A 10,005-nucleotide genomic window follows, 5' to 3' on the forward strand; every position below is an offset into this window, starting at 1 on the left:
CTAGAAAGCGAAAATTTCAGAAGAAATTTTATGTGTGCCTATGCCGCTGCTATTCAGTGTAGTTTGCCATTCATACAGCTACAGAGAGCAAAACTCAGAAGAGCACCCATTCTCCACCATGAACTATGGTAAAAACAAACACCGCTCACGCTTCACAGATAACAGCTTACAGTTTTGTGTAAAGATGAAGTTACTTCGTACAGCGCCGATTTGCAGACGCTGTGCACACAGGTTCATGAGCAGAAGTCCCATTGTACCACGGCAGATCCGACAATGTTTGCATGAACACGCTTTGAAGCATTACGTTATGGACCACTTTTCACACATGGTTGCGGTACCCAAACAGCTGGCTGTAGCTTTTCAACTCACAGCCCGACACACACCCAAAAACAGCCGAGAGAGCACAGACTACGCCGAGAGGCGTGATTGCAGGTGCCGCTCAGGTGGGTCCACCTCCCTGCAGCGGCACTGCAGACCACGCCCCGCCACACACATCAAACACGTAAAATAAATATTTATGCACTTTTGCATTCACTTTTTGTTTTTTGTTATTTTTACACAGTGTTCTGAATGATTAACAATGGTCTACAGCCAATCTTGTGTATTATTATACAAACTGTGGTTGTAAGATGCAGATAACTATTTAATAAAAAGCTAAATATTTTATATGAGAGCAAGAAAGAAAAGTATATCTTTGTGTCCACCTTTCCCTGTTAATGCCCTACCTGGCCCCTGGCAAAAGCTTTGCTAGATCCGCCCCTGCACAGTTACCAGCTGTCAGCTACACAAAAAAAGGAGCTTGGTGTTTACAGGAGTGCAGAATTATTAGGCAAATGAGTATTTTGTCCACATCATCCTCTTCATGCATGTTGTCTTACTCCAAGCTGTATAGGCTCGAAAGCCTACTACCAATTAAGCATATTAGGTGATGTGCATCTCTGTAATGAGAGAGGGGTGTGGTCTAATGACATCAACACCCTATATCAGGTGTGCATAATTATTAGGCAACTTCCTTTCCTTTGGCAAAATGGGTCAAAAGAAGGACTTGACAGGCTCAGAAAAGTCAAAAATAGTGAGATATCTTGCAGAGGGATGCAGCAGTCTTAAAATTGCAAAGCTTCTGAAGCGTGATCATCGAACAATCAAGCGTTTCATTCAAAATAGTCAACAGGGTCGCAAGAAGCGTGTGGAAAAACCAAGGCGCAAAATAACTGCCCATGAACTGAGAAAAGTCAAGCGTGCAGCTGCCAAGATGCCACTTGCCACCAGTTTGGCCATATTTCAGAGCTGCAACATCACTGGAGTGCCCAAAAGCACAAGGTGTGCAATACTCAGAGACATGGCCAAGGTAAGAAAGGCTGAAAGACGACCACCACTGAACAAGACACACAAGCTGAAACGTCAAGACTGGGCCAAGAAATATCTCAAGACTGATTTTTCTAAGGTTTTATGGACTGATGAAATGAGAGTGAGTCTTGATGGGCCAGATGGATGGGCCCGTGGCTGGATTGGTAAAGGGCAGAGAGCTCCAGTCCCACTCAGACGCCAGCAAGGTGGAGGTGGAGTACTGGTTTGGGCTGGTATCATCAAAGGTGAGCTTGTGGGGCCTTTTCGGGTTGAGGATGGCGTCAAGCTCAACTCCCAGTCCTACTGCAAGTTTCTGGAAGACACCTTCTTCAAGCAGTGGTACAGGAAGAAGTCTGCATCCTTCAAGAAAAACATGATTTTCATGCAGGACAATGCTCCATCACATGCGTCCAAGTACTCCACAGCGTGGCTGGCAAGAAAGGGTTTAAAAGAAGAAAAACTAATGACATGGCCTCCTTGTTCACCTGATCTGAACCCCATTGAGAACCTGTGGTCCATCATCAAATGTGAGATTTACAAGGAGGAAAACAGTACACCTCTCTGAACAGTGTCTGGGAGGCTGTGGTTGCTGCTGCACGCAATGTTGATGGTGAACAGATCAAAACACTGACAGAATCCATGGATGGCAGGCTTTTGAGTGTCCTTGCAAAGAAAGGTGGCTATATTGGTCGCTGATTTGTTTTGTTTTGTTTTTGAATGTCAGAAATGTATATTTGTGAATGTGGAGATGTTATATTGGTTTCACTGGTAAAAATAAATAATTGAAATGGGTATATATTTGTTTTTGTTAAGTTGCCTAATAATTATGCACAGTAATAGTCACCTGCACACACAGATATCCCCTAAAATAGCTAAAACTAAACACAAACTAAAAACTACTTCCGAAAACATTCAGCTTTGATATTAATGTGTTTTTGGGTTCATTGAGAACATGGTTGTTGTTCAATAATAAAATTATTCCTCAAAAATACAACTTGCCTAATAATTCTGCACTCCCTGTATGAGAGTAAGAAAGAAAAGTATATCTTTGTGTCCACCTTTCTCTGTTAATGCCCTACCTGGCCCCTGGCAAAAGCTTTGCTAGATCCGCCCCTGCACAGTTACCAGCTGTCAGCTAAATAAAAAAGGAGCTTGGTGTTTATTTCTCTCAGAAACAGTTCATAACTTCCCTTCAACTCATTCATGTCACCTAAAAAAAGGTAAACCTGTTTCTCCACCACCAGTTCAGCTCTGATGATTCAGTAAGGTCATCTCCTGGTTTCGACCAGCCGCTTCTACAGCTGTGGCTCCAGCAAACATCAGCTGATACTAGAAATTAAAATCAAATGAATTCTAACAACAGCTGATCAAGCTTAAACGTGCTGCTGTTGTTTAGCGCGATAAACAAACAAGAGAGAAAAGCCGATCATTGATCAGTTTCATGACTGAAGTTTGAACAGGCGAGAGAATGACAGGGGAGGCTGTCATAAAGTTCAACATCAGTAACTTAGCGGGCACACAGCTGTATAGAAACTCCATCGTGCTAGCTACCACGCAGTACGAGTTATTATAACTGATTGTAAAAAGTCAGCACAACGAAAATAAACTACACCTAAACTCGGTTTATATCTGACCCAAATAGAGTGCAGGTCATAACTTCTTACCTGAAATTCAGTTCACCTCACGCTCCGACCGGCAGCCGCCTGCTTCTCCTGCCTTCGGTTTCCTGATCCACGATCTACCACCGGTCGATCGGCGGTCGCTCGCCGCCTCGTTCCCCGCATGTTCTTTCTGACACACACGGTGGATAGCTGCCCTCGGTTGTAGCTCCGCGTCAGCGACTCACCAAACAACTCAGTTATTTTTTCCACATCGACCAGCATCTGGACAATCCACCGCCTTTCACTGTTTGTACCGTTACTAAAAAAAAAACCCTCATCGGCTCATAAAACGAAAAATAAGTCCAGCTATGACCCTGAGTCAAAAGACAGCCAGCTCGGGTTAGCTAGCTACCTGTCTAGCTCTTTGCAGGCACCGAAAACATCAGAGCTAATATGGGATGTCTTGGTAACACGAGCAGATATTTGAAGTTTACATCTGGCCAATCCACCACCTTTCACTGTTTATACCGTTACTAAAATGAATAAATAAATAAATCATCGGTCCATATAAACGAAAAATAAGTCCAGCTAAAACACATACTGTCGGCGAGCGACCGGTGCTGACACGAGTTTCACCCGCCTCAATATAAGCCAAGCCTGGGTGCTTTTTCACGAAGGGTCGCTAGCGGTGCTAGCTAACTATGCTAGCGGCGCTAGCTAGCTAGCCGCTATCAGCAACACATAAGAGAACTGCTGCTAAATAAACTACACCTAAACTCGGTTTATATCTGACCCAAATAGAGTGCAGGTCATAACTTCTTACCTGAAATTCAGTTCACCTCACGCCCTGCCTTCGCTTTCCCTGATCCACGATTGACCTCGCGTTAGCAAACACCTGTCGATCGGCGGTCGCGGCATGTCCTTTCTGTCATACACCGGTGGATAGCTGCCCACTGTTGTAGCTCCGCGTTATAGCACCACCAAACAACTCAGTTATTTTTTCCACATCCAGCTGTAACTCCGATTCTATGCGAGCATTTGCGAGAGACCGGGAGGTGAAACGACAGAGAGAGTCCCTCGCTATCCATTTGCAGCCAAGCGCGGCAGCTAGCTAGGTAGCCGGCTAGCTGTCAGGCAGGACCGATGTCGTCAGAGCACTGTCGCTAAATATGGGATGTCTTGATAAAACAAGCAGATATTTGAAGTTTACACACCTACATTCTCGCCTGAAAATATCTTAAAAGTTTATTTTGTGACCTAGAAACACGAATAAAAGACATATAAAACGAAGTGGTGGCCGCCATTGTTCACTCTGTAGAGGCGTGCTATGAATTGTGGGATATGGAGTTTTCAACACAAGGATAAAATCTTTTCGGCTGTACTACTCCCGGTATACCACTAGAGAGAGCCAAGACACCACAAATGAAGTCTGTTTCTATGGTGCCAAAAGCAGAATCTTTCTCAGGAGCCTAGAAATTGGCCTAAATTTGCACTAAAATCTAAATATTTCAAAAACTATAAAAGTTATAAACACCAAAAGTCACACCATACTAGCCCAGCTCCAGCCGCACAAAATGATGTAACATATGTACCCCTATTGTCAAAACTGTTTGGCAGAGGAGCTGGAAAATTTTCACTAAAATATTAATATTTAAAAACTATAATAGTCATAAACACCAAAAGTCATAGCACACCATTCCAGATCCAGCCGCACAAAATGAGGTAACATATATGAAGTTTTTCTCAAAACTGCGGGGCGTGATACGTGCCGAAATTTAGGCGGAAGATGGAGAATAATAATAATAATAATAACTAGAAAGCGAAAATTTCAGAAGAAATTTTATGTGTGCCTATGCCGCTGCTAATCACTGTAGTTTGCCATTCATACGGCTACAGAGAGCAAAACTCAGAAGAGCAGCCATTCTCCACCATGAACTATGGTAAAACAAACACCGCTCACGCTTCACAGATGACAGCTTACAGTTTTGTGTAAAGATGAAGTTACTTTGTACAGCGCCGATTTGCAGACGCTGTGCACACAGGTTCATGAGCAGAAGTCCCATTGTACCACGGCAGACCCGACAATGTTTGCATGAACACACTTTGAAGCATTACATTATAGACCACTTTTCACACATGCATTCACTTTTTGTTTTTGTTATTTTTACACAGTGTTCTGAATTATGAACAATGGTCTACAGCCAATCCTGTGTATTATTATACAAACTTTGGTTGTGAGATTCAGATAACTATTTAATAAAAGCTAAATATTTTATATGAGAGTAAGAAAGAAAAGTATATCTTTGTGTCCACCTTTCTCTGTTAATGCCCTAGCTTCCCCCTAAAAGCTTTGCTAGATCCGCCCCTGCACAGTTACCAGCTGTCAGCTACACAAAAAGGAGCTTGGTCTTTGTCTCTCAGAAACAACTCATAACTTCCTTCAACTCATTCATGTCACCTAAAGTGTAAACCTGTTTCTCCATCACCAGTTCAGCTCTGATGATTCAGTAAGGACATCTCCTGATTTCATCTTCATGCTCCAGCAAACATCAGCTGATACTAGAAATTAAAATCAAAAGAATTCTAACAACAGCTGATCAAGCTTAAACGTGCTGCTGTTGTTTAGCGCGATAAATAAGAGCGAACAGCCGATCATTGATCAGTTTCATGATTGACGTTTCAACACGCGAGAGAATGACAGGGAGGCTTCAGAACGACAGAATAAATCATAATGTTTTCTCTGAATGTGGGACGATTCCGTTTGTACGGCACGGCAACTCTATGAACTAACCCTAATGAATAAAATAAAGTCCAACGTCAGTAACTTAGTGCGCACACAGCTGTATATAAACCCGTGGCATTACGATTGTAAAAGGTCAACGAAAATAAATTACACCTAAACTCGGTTTATATCTGACCCAAATAGAGAGCGACCGGTGCTGACACGAGTTTCACCCGCCTCAATATAAGCCAAGCCTGGGTGCTTTTTCACGAAGGGTTGCTAGCGGTGCGAGCTAACTATGCTAGCGGCGCTAGCTAGCTAAGCCGACTATCAGCAACACATAAGAGAACTGCTGCTAAACAAACTACACCTAAACTCGGTTTATATCTGACCCAAATAGAGAGCGACCGGTGCTGACACGAGTTTCACCCGCCTCAATATAAGCCAAGCCTGGGTGCTTTTTCACGAAGGGTTGCTAGCGGCGCGAGCTAACTATGCTAGCGGCGCTAGCTAGCTAGCCGGCTATCAGCAACACATAAGAGAACTGCTGCTAAATAAACTACACCTAAACTCGGTTTATATCTGACCCAAATAGAGTGCAGTTCATAACTTCTTACCTGAAATTCAGTTCACCTCACGCCCTGCCTTTGCTTTCCTGATCCATGATTGACCACCGCGTTAGCAATCGCCTGCCCGGCCTCATATGTCTCGTTGGCGGCATGTCCTTTCTGTCACACACCGGTGGGTAGCTGCCCTCTGTTGTAGCTCCACCACCAAACAACTCAGTTATTTTTTCCACATCCAGCTGTAACTCCGATTCTATGCGAGCATTTGCGAGAGACCAGGAGGTGAAACGACAGAGAGAGTCCCTCGCTATCCATTTGCAGCCAAGTGCGGCAGCTAGCTAGGTAGCCAGCTAGGTAGCCGGCTAGCTGTCAGGCAGGACCGACGTAGTCAGAGCACTGTCGCTAAATATGGGATGTCTTGATAAAACAAGCAGATATTTGAAGTTTACACACCTACATTCTCGCCTGAAAATATCTTAAAAGCTTATTTTGTGACCTAGAAACACGAATAAAAGACATATAAAACGAAGTGGTGGCCGCCATTGTTCACTCTGTAGAGGCGTGCTATGAATTGTGGGATATTGAGTTTTCCACCAAGCATTACCGTAACTTTTGAATGATTTGCGCAACCTTAAAAATTCCAAGGGCTCCTGAAAGCAGCGACGCCAGCGCACCGCTGAAATTGTCATCATTACGGTAATCCAAATAAGGGTACACAGGCTGTACCACTCCCGGCATACCACTAGAGAGAGCCAACACACCACAAATGAAGTCTGTTTATTTGGCGCCAAAAGATGAATTGGCCTAAATTTGCACTAAAATATTAATATTAAAAAACTATAAAAGTTATAAACACCAAAAGTCATAACATAATAGTCCAGCTCCAGCCGCACAAAATGATCTAACATATGTAACCCTAATGTCAAAACTGTTTGGGCAGAGGAGCGAGCGGGAAAATTTTCACTAAAATATTAATATTTAAAAACTATAAAATTCATAAACACCAAAAGTCATAGCACACCATTCCAGATCCGCCGCACAAAATGAGGTAACATATATGAAGCTTGTCTCAAAACTGCGAGGCGAGATTCGCTGCAAAATTTCAGGCGGAAACTGGAGAATAATAATAATAATAACTAGAAAGGGAAAATTTCAGAAGAAATTTTATGTGTGCCTATGCCGCTGGTAATCAGTGTAGTTTGCCATTCATAAAGCTACAGAGAGCAAAACTCAGCAGAGCAGCCATTCTCCACCATGAATTATGATAAAACAAACACCGCTCGCGCCTCACAGATGACAGCTTACAGTTTTGGGTAAAGATGAAGTGACTTTGTACAGCCCGATTTGCAGACGCTGTGCACACAGGTTCATGAGCAGAAGTCCCATTGTACCACGGCAGATCCGACAATGTTTGCATGAACACGCTTTGAAGCATTACGTTATGGACCACTTTTCACACATGGTTGGTGTACCCAAACAGCCGGCTGTAGCTTTTCAACTCACAGCCCGACACACACCCAAAAACAGCCGAGAGAGCACAGACTACGCCTGAGAGGCGTGATTGCAGGTGCCGCTCAGGTGGGTCCACCTCCCTGCAGCGGCACTGCAGACCACGCCCGCCACACACATCAAACACGTAAAATAAATATTTATGCACTTTTGCATTCACTTTTTGTTTTTGTTATTTTTACACAGTGTTCTGAATGATGAACAATGGTCTACAGCCAATCTTGTGTATTATTATACAAACTTTGGTTGTAAGATTCAGATAACTATTTAATAAAAGCTAAATATTTTATATGAGAGTAAGAAAGAAAAGTATATCTTTATGTCCACCTTTCTCTGTTAATGCCCTACCTGGCCCTCTGGCAAAAGCTTTGCTAGATCCGCCCCTGCACAGTTACCAGCTGTCAGCTACACAAAAAAGGAGCTTGGTGTATATTTGTCTGTCAGAAACAGTTCATAACTTCCTTCAACTCATTCATGTCACCTAAGGGTAAACCTGTTTCTCCATCACCAGTTCAGCTCTGATGATTCAGTAAGGACATCTCCTGATTTCATCTTCATGCTCCAGCAAACATCAGCTGATACTAGAAATTAAAATCAAAAGAATTCTAACAACAGCTGATCAAGCTTTAAACGTGCTGCTGTTGTTTAGCGCGATAAACAAACAAGAGAGAAAAGCCGATCATTGATCAGTTTCATGACTGAAGTTTCAACAGGCGAGAGAATGACAGGGAGGCTGTCATAAAGTTCAACATCGGTAACATCGGTAACTTAGCGCGCACACAGCTGTATACAAACTCCGTAGTGCTAGCTAGCACGCAGTACGAGTTATTGTAAGTGATTGAAAAGTCAGCACAACGAAAATAAACTACACCTAAACTCGGTTTATATCTGACCCAAATAGAGTGCAGGTCATAACTTCTTACCTGAAATTCAGTTCACCTCACGCTCCTGCCTTCGCTTTCCCTGATCCACGATTGACCTCCGCGTTAGCAAACACCGGTCGATCGGCGGTACCCTCACCGCCTTGTATGTCTCGTTCGCGGCATGTCCTTTCTGTCACACACCGGTGGATAGCTGCCCTCTGTTGTAGCTCCACCACCAAACAACTCAGTTATTTTTTCCACATCGACCAGCATCATCGGCCCATATAAACGAAAAATAAGTCCAGCTAAGACACAGACCCTTGCCGAGCGATCGGGCGATTAAACAAATTTAGCCACCTCACTATCAGCCAAGCCTGGGTGGTTTTTCACGAAGGGTCGCTAGCCGCGCTAGCTAGCTAAGCTAGCGGCGCTAGCTAGCTAGCCAGCCGGCTATCAGCAACACGTAAGAGAACTGTTGCTAAATAAACTACACCTAAACTCGGTTTATATCTGACCCAAATAGAGTGCAGGTCATAACTTACCTGAAATTCAGTTCACCTCACGCTCCTGCCTTTGCTTTCCTGATCCACGATTGACCTCCGCGTTAGCAAACACCGGACGATCGGCGGTAGCCTCACCGCCTTGTATGTCTCGTTCGCGGCATGTCCTTTCTGTCACACACGGTGGATAGCTGCCCTCTGTTGTAGCTCCACCACCAAACAACTCAGTTATTTTTTCCACATCGACCAGCATCATCGGCCCATATAAACGAAAAATAAGTCCAGCTAAGACACAGACCCTTGCCGAGTGATCGGGCGATTAAACAAATTTTAGCCACCTCACTATCAGCCAAGCCTGGGTGGTTTTTCACGAAGGGTCGCTAGCCGCGCTAGCTAGCTAAGCTAGCGGCGCTAGCTAGCTAGCCAGCCGGCTATCAGCAACACGTAAGAGAACTGTTGCTAAATAAACTACACCTAAACTCGGTTTATATCTGACCCAAATAGAGTGCAGGTCATAACTTCTTACCTGAAATTCAGTTCACCTCACGCTCCTGCCTTCGCTTTCCCTGATCCACGATTGACCTCCGCGTTAGCAAACACCGGACGATCGGCGGTAGCCTCACCGCCTTGTATGTCTCGTTCGCGGCATGTCCTTTCTGTCACACATCGTGGATAGCTGCCCTCTGTTGTAGCTCCACCACCAAACAACTCAGTTATTTTTTCCACATCGACCAGCATCATCACCCCATATAAACGAAAAATAAGTCCAGCTAAGACACAGACCCTTGCCGAGCGATCAGGCGATTAAACACATTTTAGCCACCTCACTATCAGCCAAGCCTGGGTGGTTTTTCACGAAGGGGCGCTAGCTAGCTAAGCTAGCGGCGCTAGCTAGCT

Source organism: Oreochromis aureus, linkage group 5 (assembly GCF_013358895.1).
Source record: "Oreochromis aureus strain Israel breed Guangdong linkage group 5, ZZ_aureus, whole genome shotgun sequence".
Lineage (NCBI taxonomy): Eukaryota > Metazoa > Chordata > Actinopteri > Cichliformes > Cichlidae > Oreochromis > Oreochromis aureus.